General features: G+C 46.1%; 1 pseudogene; it reads right to left on the reverse strand.

Annotated features, from left to right (window-relative positions):
• Positions 1-7778: 7778 nt before the first annotated feature.
• Positions 7779-10752, reverse strand: LOC106566461 (neurofilament light polypeptide-like; annotated as a pseudogene).
• Between the last annotated feature and the right edge of the window lie 700 nt (positions 10753-11452).

Raw genomic sequence — 11452 nt, forward strand, 5'->3', positions numbered from 1 at the left:
ATAACACCTGGGGTGTTACATATTATTTTTTGTTCCTAAAACTTTCAGAACAAAATAGTCTATCTAACATTTAAAAAAAAGATGATGACATACAGTGCCTTCGGAAAATATTCAGACCCCATTACTTTTTTCACATGTTATTACGTTACAGACTCATTCAAAAATTGATTAAATAAAAAAAATCCTTAGCAATCTACACACAATAACCCATAATGACAAAGCGAAAACAGGTTTTTAGAAATGTCTATCTAACATTAAAAAAAAATAACAGAAAACCTTATTTACTAAGGTATTCAGACCCTTTGCTATGAGACTCAAAATTGAGTTCAGGTACATCCTGTTTCCATTGATCATCATTGAGATCATTGACATGTTTCTACAACTTGGAGTCCACCTGTGCTAAATTCAATTGATTGGACATGATGTGGAAAGGCACACAACTGTCTATATAAGGTCCCACAGTTGACAGTTGACAGTGCATGTCAGGGCAAAAACCAAGACATGAGGTCGAAGGAATTGTCCGTAGAGCTCCGAGACAGGATTGTGTCGAGGCACAGATCTGGAGAAGGGTACCAAAACTTTTCTGCAGCATTGAAGATCCCCAAGAACACAGTGGCTGCAATCATTCTTAAATGGAAGAAGTTTGGAACCACCAAGACTCTTCCTAGAGCTGGCCGCCCGGCCAAACTGAGCAATCGGTGGAGAATGGTCTTGGTCAGGGAGGTGACCAAGAACCCGATGGTCACTCTGACAGAGCTCCACAGTTCCTCTGTGGAGAAAGAAGAACCTTCGAGAAGGACAACCATCTCTGCAGCACTCCATTAATCAGGCATTTATGGTAAAGTTATCAGATGGAAGCCACTCAACAGCAAAAGGCACATGACAGCCCGCTTGGAGTTTGCCAAAAGGCACCTGAAGACTCTCAGTCCATGAGAAACAAAATTATCTGTGAATCCAAGATGGCGTAGCAGTCAGACGTCTTTGTCCTTCATCTTGTCGTATGCCATGTATATATATTTTTATATATTTTTCTTCGCATATCTTTTTTATATTTTTCTAAACCTCAACTTCAAAATAGTCTCCTGCAACCCACCTCACCCAATGTGGTGTCGATCTGTTTTTTCTAAAGTATATTTATTTACCTCGGAACCAGAATCCCCCAACAGAAGCTAGCCAGCTCACTAGCTACTAGCTAGTAGTCAGCTAAACACTGCTAGCGGTCATCAGCTAACCTTTAGCTCGGAAAGCTCTCGCCAGTATGTACAACGCGACTCAAACCAGAGCATACCGGACCTATTTTCTCTCCATATCCCCGGATTCCTACCGCAAGCTCTGAACCTTTCACCTGGATCATCACAGCTAGCTAGCTGCAATCCGAGTGACTACTCCTGGCTAACGTCTGTCCCAAAGAAAGCACCAATTAGCCTGGAGCTAGCCCATGCTAGGCCCATTCTCCCGGCTAGCTGAAGAGGCCCATACGCCACTCCTGGGCTACAATACCCGGACCCCTTCTACTGCCGGTACGGGGCACGGATCCCCGCCGATCCTTGACGACTGGACTACCAACGTAATCTTCTTGAGGGGGTACTCAACTGGCCCCTAGGTCGCAACGTCCCCTGAATGCCCATCTGCTAGCCTGCTAGCTGCAGCCCGCTAGCTGTCTAGAGCATATTGAACTGTTAGCTGAACAGATCCATCGGCCAATTTCTTGGACCACTATACCTATTTTGCCTATTGGACTTGGACCCCTCTGCTACTCGGAACCCTACTAATCCATCACAACTGGTCTATCGACGTCACCGCAAGCGGAGGTTAAATCAGACTTTCCTCCGTCGATACATCCCTCTTAGGCACTTCTGCTAGCTTGCTAGCCCCAGCCTGCTAGCTGTCTGAATCGCCGTGTCTCCAGCCAGCCCAACCACTCACTGGACCCCTATGATCACTCGGCTACGCATGCCTCTCCCTAATATCAATATGCCTTGTCCATTACTGTCCTGGTTAGTGACTATTGTCTTATTTCACTGTGGAGCCTATAACCCTGCTCCATTTAGTTCCACCTCCCACATATGCGGTGACATCACCTGGTTTAATCGTCTCTAGCAACAATATCTCTCTCATCATTACTCAATGCCTAGGTTTACATCCAATGTACTCACATCCTACCATACCTTTGTCTGTACATTATGACTTGAATCTATTCTATTGCGCCCAGAAACCTGCTCCTTTTACTCTCTGTTCCGAACGTACGAGAAGACCAGTTCTGATAGCCTTTAGCCGTACCCTTATCCTACTCCTCCTCTGTTACTCTGGTGATGTAGAGGTTAATCCAGGCCCTGCTGTGCCTAGCTCCCCTCCTATTCCCCAGGTGCTCTCATTTGTTGACTTCTGTAACCATTAAAGCCTTGGTTTGATGCATGTTAACATTAGAAGCCTCCTCCCTAAGTTTGTTTTATTCACTGCTTTAGCACACTCTGCCAACCCTTATGTCCTAGCCATGTCTGAATCCTGGCTTAGGAAGACCACCAAAAACCCTGACATTTCCATCCCTAACTATAACATTTTCCGACAAGATAGAACTGCCAAAGGGGGCGGTGTTGCAATCTACTACAGAGATATCCTGCAGAGTTTTGTCTTACTATCCAGGTCTGTACCCAAACAATTCGAGCTTCTACTTTTACAAATCCACTTTTCCAGAAACAAGTCTCTCACCGTTGCCGCTTGCTATAGACCACCCTCTGGCCCCAGCTGTGCCCTGGACACCATATGTGAATTGATTGCCCCCCATCTATCTTCAGAGCTCATGCTGTTAGGTGACCTAAACTGGGACATGCTTAACACCCCAGCCATCCTACAATCTAAGCTTGATGCCCTCAATCTCACACAAATTATCAATGAACCCACCAGGTACAACCCCAAATCCGTAAACACGGGCACCCTCATAGATATCATCCAAACCAACTTGCCCTCCAAATACACCTCTGCTGTTTTCAACCAAGATCTCAGCAATCACTGCCTCATTGCCTGCATCCGTAATGGGTCTGCGGACAAACGACCACCCCTCATCACTGTCAAACGCTCCCTAAAACACTTCAGCGAGCAGGCCTTTCTAATAGACCTGGCCCAGGTATCCTGGAAGGATACTGACCTCATCCCGTCAGTAGAGGATGCTTGGTTATTCTTTAAAAGTGCCTTCCTCACCATCTTAAATAAGCATGCCCCATTAAAAAAAATGGAACCAGGAACAAATATAGCCCTTGGTCCTCTCCAGACCTGTCTGTCCTTGACCAGCACAAAAACATCCTGTGGCGTTTTGCATTAGCATCAAATAGCCCCCGTGATATGCAACTTTTCAGGGAAGTTAGGAACCAATATACACAGGCAGTTAGGAAAGCTAAGACCAGCTTTTACCAGCAGAAATTTGCATCCTGTAGCACAAACTCAAAAAAGTTCTGGGACACTGTAAAGTCCATGGAGAATAAGAGGACCTCCTCCCAGCTTCCAACTGCACTGAGGCTAGGAAACACTGTCACCACCGATAAATCCACAATAATTGAGAATTTCAATAAGCATTTTTCTACGGCTGGCCATGCTTTCCACCTGGCTACCCCTACCCCAATCAACAGCCCTGCACCCCCCATAGCAACTCGCCCAAGCCTCCCCCTTCTCCTTCACCCAAATCCAGATAGCTGATGTTCTGAAAGAGCTGCAAAATCTGGACCCCTACAAATCAGCCAGGCTAGACAATCTGGACCCTCTCTTTCTAAAAATGATCCCTCTTAAAAGGGGGTGACACTCTAGACCCAAACTGCTACAGACCTATATCTATCCTACCCTGCCTTTCTAAGATCTTTCGAAAGCCAAGTTAACAAACAGATTAACAACCATTTCAAATCCCACCGTACCTTCTCCGCTATGCAATCTGGTTTCAGAGCTGGTCATGGGTGCACCTCAGCCATGCTCAAGGTCCTAAACGATATCATAACCGCCATCGATAAGAGACATTACTGTGCAGCCGTATTCATCGACCTGGCCAAGGCTTTCAACTCTGTCAATCACCACATTGTTATCAGCAGACTCAACAGCCTTGGTTTCTCAAATGATTGCCTCGCCTGGTTCACCAACTACTTCTCTGATAGAGTTCAGTGTGTCAAATCGGAGGGCCTGTTGTCCGGACCTCTGGCAGTCTCTATGGGGGTGCCACAGGGTTCAATTCTCGGGCCGACTCTCTTCTCTGTATAGATCAATGATGTTGCTCTTGCTGTTGGTCCACCTCTACGCAAACGACACCATTCTGTATACCCCTTCTTTGGACACTGTGTTAACTAACCTCCAGATGAGCTTCAATGCCATAAAACTCTACTTCCGTGGCCTCCAACTGCTCTTAAATGAAAGTAAAACTAAATGCATGCTCTTCAACCGATCGCTGCCCGCACCTGCCCGCCCATCCAGCATCACTACTCTGGACGGTTCTGACTTAGAATATGTGGACAACTTCAAATACCTAAGTGTCTGGTTAGACTGTAAACTCTCCTTCCAGACTTACATTAAGCATCTCCAATCCAAAATGTTATTTAATAAGCATCCTTCACTCATGCTGCCAAACATACCCTCGTAAAACTGACCATCCAACCAATCCTCGACATCAGCGATGTCATTTACAAAATAGCCTCCAACACTCTACTCAACAAATTGGATGCAGTCTATCACAGTGCCATCCGTTTTGTCACCAAAGCCCCATATACTACCCACCACTCCGACCTGTACGCTCTCGTTGGCTGGCCCTCGCTTCATACTCGTTGCCAAGGTCATCTACAAGTCTCTGCTAGGTAAAGCCCCACCTTATCTCAGCTCACTGGTCACCATAGCAGCACCCACCTGTAGCATGCGCTCCAGCAGGTGTATCTCACTGGTCACCCCCAAAGCCAATTCTTCCTTTGGTTGCCTTTCCTTCCAGTTCTCTGCTGCCAATGACTGGAACGAACTGCAAAAATCACTGAAGCTGGAGACTCATATCTCCCTCACTAGCTTTAAGCACCAGCTGTCAGAGCAGCTCACAGATCACTGCACCTGTAGCAGTGATAGCCCATCTGTAAATAGCCCATCCAACTACCTCATCCACATACTGTATTTATTTATTTATCTTGCTCCTTTGCACCCCAGTATCACTACTTGCATATTCATCTTCTGCAAATCTACCATTCCAGTGATTAATTGCTATATTGTAATTACTTCGCCACCATGGCCTATTTATTGCCTTACCTCCCTTAACCTACCTCATTTGCACACACTGTATAAAGACTTTTTCTACTGTATTATTGACTATATGTTTGTTTATTCCATGTGTAACTCTGTGTTGCTGTATGTGTCGAACTGCTTTGCTTTATCTTGGCCAGGTCGCAGTTGTAAATGAGAACTTGTTCTCAACTAGCCTACCTGGCTCAATAAATGTGAAATAAAATATTGAAGATTGAACTCTTTGGATTGAACTCTTTGGCCTGAATGCCAAGGGTCACGTCTGGAGGAAACCTGGCACCATCACTACGGTGAAGCATGGTGGTGGCAGCATCATCCTGTGAGGATGTTTTTCAGCGGCAGGGACTGGAAGACTAGTCAGGATTGAGGCAAAGATGAATGGAGCAAAGTACAGAGAGATCATTGAGGAAAACCTGCTCCAGAGCGCTCAGGACCTCAGACTGGGGCGAAGGTTCACCTTCCAACAGGACAACGACCCTAAGCACACAGCCAAAACAACACAGGAGTGGCTTCGGGACAAGTCTCTGAATGTGCTTGAGTGGCCCAGCCAGAGCCAGAACCTGATCGAACATCTCTGGAGAGACCTGAAAATAGCTGTGCATCAAACTCTCCACGTCCAACCTGACAGATCTTGAGAGGATCTGCAGAGAAGAATGGGAGAAACTCCCCAAATACAGGTGTGCCAAGCTTGTAACATCATACCCAAGAAGTCTCGAGGTTGTAATTGCTGCCAAAGGTGCTTAACAAAGTACTTAGTAAAGGGTCTGAATACTTATGGAAATGTGATTTTTCAGTTTATTTGTATTTTTGTGGCAAAAATGTCTAAAAACCTGTTTTTCTTTTTCATTATGGGGTGTTGTGTGTAGATTGATGGGGGGGATTTTTTTTAATACATTTTAGAATAAGGCTGTAACCTAACAAAATGTGGGAAAAATCAAGGGGTCTGAATACTTTCCCGAATGCACTCTATATCAAAATAAGAACATCTTAGAAATGTCTGCCTGTAGGCTATGACTGCAAATTAACTACATGAGCTGCACTTCCATTGCTTGTCCTCACATTGCATGTCCTCACATGACCCAGACTGTACTGCACCTGCGGACTCGCTTGTTGGTGACGATGCTTTGCTCACTCAGAGCAATTTCAACCCCTTTCATCAGTGGACATTGCCAAATAGTATGAATAAAAACAGACTAAAGTAGCCATAGAAGCAGTGGGATATCAAATGTGGCTCTTTCTAATGTCAATATCACATACAGCTTCTGCCATAGTAGCTTAGAAACAGTTTTACAACTGATATATCCACACCTCTGCAATGCAGGTGTTGGTTAATACTACCTAGTTTATTCTTTAGTGCTGTCCCTGGATGACTCTGCTGATTGCTGTACCTCTTCCACTCAGGATTTTAGCCAGCCCTCACGTAATGTGCTGAAGGAAGCAACTAAGTTGCCAAGAGTCATAAAATTAGCACCACAGTTCTTCAATGTCTTAAAAGCAATAAAAACCACAGATGTTATCGTTCTCAGCCTTGATTAGAGCTAATAACAATGCCATCACTGTCTGAAGATCATCCCGTTCCTCAGCATCTGTTTCTCAGACACACTGGATCTGAGCTGCGTAGCTGATGAAGCATCTGAAATAGACCTTGCCAGGTTAGTGCTACAACAGAAAAAACTGTTAGGTCCCTGCTAGTGCGTCGTGATGCGTCGTGACAGAGAGATGAATGGTTGTGTTTGTAAGATGGCTTTGCACCAATGGTATTCAAAGCCGGGGTCGCGACCCCTAGTGGTGTCGTGGGGTAACTGCACTGGGGTCGCCAAAACGTTTTCATTTCTTTTTTGAGGAACAAAATATTAAAAGTGCAGATTATTGGTTGGGACAATATACAAACATTTTTTGAAAGATAGTTTCAAAGATATAGTTTTATTAAGTAAATGTATTTATTTATCAGAGACTCAAATGCATTGAATTTAAGCTTATTTGTTGATGTAAAAATCGAAATTGACTGATTTTAAGGTTGTGTCATTAGATTTGGGATGTGGTGGGGTCGCAATGAATTATTGGGGAAAAAATGGGGTGCCCAGAAATTCTGAAAAAAAGGGGCCCATGCTGAAAAGTTTGAGTACCACTGCTCTACACAGTCTAAAGGAGATCAGACAGGCTATTGAGCATAGTAAGCCATCATGTTAATGTCTTCTTACAAACAGCTTATAAAGCATTTAATATATAGTTTGTTCAACATTTGTAAACAGTTTGTAAATCATGACACATAACCTGTTAATGGATTGATTGATCAATTAGTTAATTGAGTCTGGACCTGCTGTAAGCAGGCCATTACATGCATTCAATTTGTGGTTAACTATGTGATCATGTTTCAATGCACACCTTCAATTAAAGGTTTATAATTAATATATTCAACATCTCATCCTTGTTGTTGAGTTGAACAGATCTGACATAGAAATGATACATATTGTTAATTGAGTTATTATTTAGCATAAAGCACAAAAACAATAAATTACACACTCTGCATTTGAATAGTATTTATTCAGTCATCTGAAACCACACTCTCGCAGACTTGCACACAGGCACAGCACACACATTCTTACACACACACACTCAAGGAATTGTGTGACCAGACTTTAATTGACTTTTTATGATCTTTGCAAGCAGTAATTTTATGCAGTAGTGCACTAAAATATGTATTGTATTGAGCACCTTGTTAACAAGCACACTGAAGTCATTAATGTTGAGTATTTCTGCTGTTTGTCGAGCTGAGGTTTTTATTAGACTGTCTTGGACCACAAACTTACTTTTTAGCCTTTGGTTTTTCAGACTGGTCTTTCTTCTCTTCGGCAGGTTTTTCACTCTTTCCCACGGTCTTGGATATCTCTGGTTCACCTTTCTCTTCTTTGGTGTCTGCTTTGTCATCTTTTTTCTCCTCACTTTTAGCTTCAGCTTGATCCTCTTCCTCTTTATCACCCCCTTCTTTATCATCTCCCCCCTCTTTCTTTCCCCCCTCCTCTTCCTCGCCTTCCTTTCCCTCCTGCTCCCCACTTTTGTCCTTATCGTCCTTTTTTTCTTCGTCCACCTTTGCAGTTTCTTCCTTCTCTTCCACCTCATCCCCAGCTATAACCAAAACATTTTATAATTGTGAATAGGGGAATAATTGTGTTAGTAGACTGTATTGTAAAAATGTTAACATCTAAGCAATGCACGACAACTATAGAGAATATTCTTTGAGGGATAATACTAATGCTAACCTTCTTCTCCGTCCTTAGCATCCTCCCCATCTTCCTTCTCCACCTCGCCTCCCTCATCTCCATCTTCCTCCTTCTCCTCTCCACCCTCTTCCTCTTCCTCCTCCTCTCCACCCTCTTCCTCCTTCTCCTCTCCCTCCTCTTCCTTCTCTTCCTCCTCCTCCTTCTCCTCCTCTTCCTCCTTCTCCTCCTTCTCCTCTTTCTCCTCCTGTGGTAGGCTGGCAGAGTCCTGCTGGGCCAGGCTGGCAGAGATGACATCATCTCCAGAGGCGAATGAGGAGCTGAGGAAGCGTGAAGTCATCAGGTAGGGGGCGCCAGAGCTTAGGCTGGACTGCATGGAGAACATAGAGCGGCCAAAGGAGGGTGTGGCCGACAGGGTGTGGCCGTAGACACTGGACATACCCCCGGACACGCCCACACTGAAACGAGACTCCTCCCCCTCCAGCAGCTTCCTGGAGAAGTAAAGTATCATGGGACATATATACTTTCAGAGTTAAAGGACAAAAGGTTTTCCTTGACCTGGACTTGCATTAGTATTATTACGTTATATTGATTTAAGTTGAAGCTCTGGTCAGTGCTCCTCATAGCATCCTACCTGTAGGCAGCGATCTCGATGTCAAGGGCCATCTTAACATTCAGCAGGTCCTGGTAATCCTTCAGGTAGCGAGCCATCTCCTGCTTTGTGGCTCCCAGCTCATTCTCCAGCTGGCCAATAGTATCCTACAGCAGAAGTTTAGAGGTAATGTGGCGGATAATGTGTGTGTTCTTACAGCAGGATACAGGTTCAGGTAAACTGCCAAAACATTTTGAGTGTGACTATTAAAATGTACATTTGATGCAATATAATATATTTTCCCCTTCTACATAACTAAATCAGTTCCACTTTGCACAAATTATTAAAAACATTATTGGTGTCTTGTATTCTGATTAAGTCATCTATCTATTGATAAACAGTTTCTAAACATGCAATTAAGAAATACATTCACTATTAGATTGCATTCCTTCTGAGGTATTTGCTTGAATACAGATATAAATTCGTCCTGCAGTACTGATCCTGCAGTACCAGTATAAATTTGTCCTGCAGTACCACTACTGACCTGCATGCCATTGATCTCAGCACTCTGCTTGTCCTCCATGTCGTGCAACTGTTTCTCCAGAGACTCATTAAGACCCCTGCAGGCATCGATCTCCAGCAGGCGGGCTTGGAGCTGCCGGCGGTACTCCCCAGCCTCGTCCCTGGAGCTCCTCACTGCATCGCTGTGCTGGGCCACGCTCTCTGTCAGGGAGCCCACCTTCCCACGGAACCACTCCTCAGCAGACTGCATGTTCTTGGCCGCCAGCCTCTCGTACTGGGCCCGGATGTCCCTCAGAGCCCCGGACAGGTCCGGGCGTGGTTGCCTCCATCTCCACAGCCACCTGGGCCCCTAGCTGGGCCTGGGCCTGGAGCTCCACCACCTCCCCCTCGTGGAGCCTCTTGAGGAAGGCCAGCTCGTCCAGCAGGGTCTCCACCCTCTTCTCCAGCTCGGTCCTGGCCAGGGTGGCCTGGTCGGAACCACGCCGCGCATCCAGCAGCCTTCCCTCCGCATCCTCGCGGGCCACCACTTCCTCCTCGTAGCGGGCCTGCAGGGCGCTCAGGGCTTGCCTCAGACGTTCCCTCTGCCCCAGGGCGGCCTGCTGCTCCCCCACGCGCCTCCTCCACGGCAGTCCTCAGAGCCCGTGCCTCCTGCTCATACAGGGCCCTTAGACGGGAAGGCTCCCCATGCCTCTGCCTCAGCAGCATCAGCTCAGCCTCCAGCGCACGGTTCTGCTGCTCTAGCTCCCGCACACGGTCGATGAAGCCGGCGAAGCGGTCATTGAGCTCCTGCATCTGAGCCCTCTCCTGGGTCCTCACCGTGCGGAACTCAGAGCTCACCTGGGCCGCCTGGCTCAGCTCCAGTTCCACGGAGGAGGAGGAAGCCGGGGATGAATGCAGAGCACGTCCAGGAGAGGAGTACTGCAAACGGGAGCTCACAGAGGACAGGGGAGAGGTGTGGATTGAGTAGGCCGAGCGTGACCTCCCCCTGGTCACCACGCCTCGGGGGGCTCCCTCCACATACCAGCGGCGGTAGGAGGAGGAGGAGTAGTAAGGGTCAAAGCCGAGGGTACTCATGGCTGTGCTGGGAGGACAGGCTGCTTTGTCTGGCTCTATGTGAATATGTCTGTAGGGCTCCGGTGAAGAACCCAGACTGATGCTGCTGCAGTGGCTCCAGCTTTTATAGCAAAAGGGAGAGCTCTGACGCAAGCAGTTTCCCAAACTCTGACTACGTGGGATCGAAAGCCTAACACTGCAACGGAGAGAGAGGGAGAGTGAGATAAAGAAAAGAAGGAAGGAGAGAGAGGGGGAGGGAGGGAAGGAGATATAGAGATGGGGAGAGATGGAGAGGGAAAGGGAGAGGGGGCAGATGAAAGAGAGATGTTTGTGTTTTTGATGGTAGAACAGAGGTTAACACGTTTTTAGTTGCTCTACAGTGTTTCTGTCATACACAGTAACCTTGACTACTAATATTCACAAGTTAATGTACAGAAAAGTAGAGTCAGATAGCTAAAGCCTCTGGCTTGTGAAGTATATTATCTGCACTGTACCTTCACCGATAGAAAAAATGAATAGTCGCATGAGATGACTTGAGTTTGTACTCATTTGAATGTGGGTCCTGCAGTCCTCTCTGCAGGGGAAGAGAATGGGCTGTCCTGATTCTACAGCAGCTTTTGTGTTACACAGCTTGTAATCATACAGTGACACAGCACCTCCCCTGCTGGCCAATAGGAGAAATACACCCATGACCTCTGAAAACCTGCAATGATAAACACAGAACACAGCTATTTGGTCAAATATATGGTCAAACATGCGATGAATCTCAGAGTGCTTATTTACTTATACGTCATGGCTGGTAAGCTACTGTTTG

The sequence above is a fragment of the Salmo salar genome, chromosome ssa01 (assembly GCF_905237065.1).
Source record: "Salmo salar chromosome ssa01, Ssal_v3.1, whole genome shotgun sequence".
Classification (NCBI taxonomy): domain Eukaryota; kingdom Metazoa; phylum Chordata; class Actinopteri; order Salmoniformes; family Salmonidae; genus Salmo; species Salmo salar.